The sequence below is a fragment of the Palaemon carinicauda genome, chromosome 41 (assembly GCF_036898095.1).
Source record: "Palaemon carinicauda isolate YSFRI2023 chromosome 41, ASM3689809v2, whole genome shotgun sequence".
NCBI lineage: Eukaryota > Metazoa > Arthropoda > Malacostraca > Decapoda > Palaemonidae > Palaemon > Palaemon carinicauda.
This window is the reverse complement of record NC_090765.1, coordinates 55,819,297-55,821,685: the sequence shown is the minus strand read 5'-3', so window position 1 is coordinate 55,821,685 and position 2,389 is coordinate 55,819,297.

Here is a 2,389-nt window from a genome sequence, read left to right as displayed (position 1 = left end):
TTGTAGTCTAATAACTTTTTTATGTCGTACTAAATGTAATTTTGTCATTCATCTTTAGGTTCCGATGTTTTAGTTTTTGAACAATTTAAATTTTTGGACACGCTTCTTCGATCTGCTTTCAATAGCAGTTTTTGGTATGAATAATTTGTGAATAGATATGTCAAACTAAGATTCTTAGACATAAGTCATAAGATAGGAATACCAAATTGTTTATAGTTTATTAGATTCCTTTATTGTTTAAAAGTTGATAGAATTCCAGCTAAAGTCAAGTGGATTATTCTCTGATATTATCCACAATGTGGAAGATGGGTTTTGATATTATTCGTAAGAAAACTTCCCACACTAAATGCTATGTTCAAGCCTAAACTTGTCGAATATGGATCGACTTGAATTGACCACAGACATTTTCTTAGATCTCACTTTCTTTGCGTCCTTCTTCGGTGACTTTCAAACACTAACTGATCCCAGTATTCCTACCACCATCTGACGAAACCTTTAACCCCCCCCCCACAACTGTTTTCCATAACTAGTCCAGACTGGAATTTCTGCCGGTTCCCTAACCCAAAAATCTAGTTAGGTATACTTGCAGTTAAAGTCTTTTGGTACTCCAGCACTCATAAAACAAATACTGGAATGCTTGCAAACTTTTACTTAACAAAATTATAAAATATTTTGGGGTTGGGACTTTTAATTTCATAATTATAAAATATTTTTGGGTTAGGACTTTTATTTCATTGAAATAGGGAGGAATTTCTCAATTTATTACCCACGATTTAGTGTTCAGGTTTACTATGGCCCATCATAGTTTCTAGTTACACTTCTCTGATATTTTGTCCCAATTTGTTAGTAATTGCTATGGTTTTATTAGTGTTTAATAGCTTATGGGATAAGTTTTTGAAGGGTAAATCCATTCAATAGCTTGATACCACTAATATTGCCCCAGTTATTTTTTAAAGTAAGATAACTGTAGATTAAGTTGGCCGTATACAGAAGATTATTAGGATATCAGCGGGTTTTAATTTTCTTAGAGCATTATTATAAAATACCTAATTTATAATTTTCTTTTTGTTAGCTTTAGTAATTTATTTAATTGCCATGTAAATGAAAAGCATACTCTCCCTTCTTTAAGTATTTTGGCTAAAAACTGAATAAAGTTAAACATATATAAAAATACATTGAATCACATTATTGACTAATAACTCAAAGTCTGCAGGATTGTTTACAATTCAGAAGGATATCTTGATATATTCAGGAATAACAAAAAGAACACAGATTAACACTGAAAACCCCCAAACAGTAAGTAAGTTTCGCACAAAATTCCATCCATGTTCCTCTTGTACCTTTCTACCTGTAACTGACCTCTTCTCTCGAACTACCTTCTGACGAAACCTCTCCACGCCCCCTGCCGGGCCAGAAAACTAGTCAAAGCTTCAGACCACCTGCCGGCTACCTGACATGCAGATATAATAGGGCAGTTTACATGATAGTCAAGACCTTTCAGTATATTCGCAATGAAGTATTTGATGACAACAACCGGGTTAATGCATCCAGTTTACTATACAAAATTGCGTATAGGTTTTGTCTTTTAATACCTGAAAATCGAAGGTTTTGCAAACATTTCATGTAAGACATTACCAAGTCTCTCTCTCTCTCTCTTTCTCTCTCTCTCTCTCTCTCTCTCTCTCTCTGTCTCTCTCTCTCTCTCTCTCCAAGGTGTACAAAGTTATAACATTTAGGTCAATATTAATAAAATTTATTTGTCTTGAGGAATGTGTCCTTCGCGTTCACATTGTGATTACCTGAAGCATTTCTTGTATGCATTTGTGTAAAACCTCTTGGCATATTGCAGTGTGTTCAAAGCTTCGCAAAAGACTTTGAACACTCTTCTTATGGGATCTCTCTCTCTCTCTCTCTCTTTCCTCTCTTTCTCTCTCTCTCTCTTTCTCTTTCTCTCTTTCTCTCTCTCTCTTTCTCTCTCTCTCTCTCTCTCTCTCTCTCTCTCTCTCTCTCTCTCTCTCTCTCTCTCTCGCCCTCTCTCGCTCTCTCTCTTTCTTTCTCTCTCTCTCTCTCTCTCTTTCTCTCGCTCTCTCTCTCTCGCCTCTCTCTCGCTCTCTCTCTTTCTTTCTCTCTCTCTTTCTCGCTCTCTCTCTTTCTTTCTCTCTCTCTCTTTCTCTCTCTCTCCTCTCTCTCTCTCTCTCTCTCTCTCTCTCTCTCTTTCTCTCGCTCTCTCTCTCTTTCTCTCTCTCTCTCGCTCTCTCTCTCGCTCTCTCTCTCTCCAAGGTGTACAAAGTTATAACATTAGGTCAATATTAATAAAATTTATTTGTCTTGAGGAATGTGTCCTTCGCGTTCACATTGTGATTACCTGAAGCATTTCTTGTATGCATTT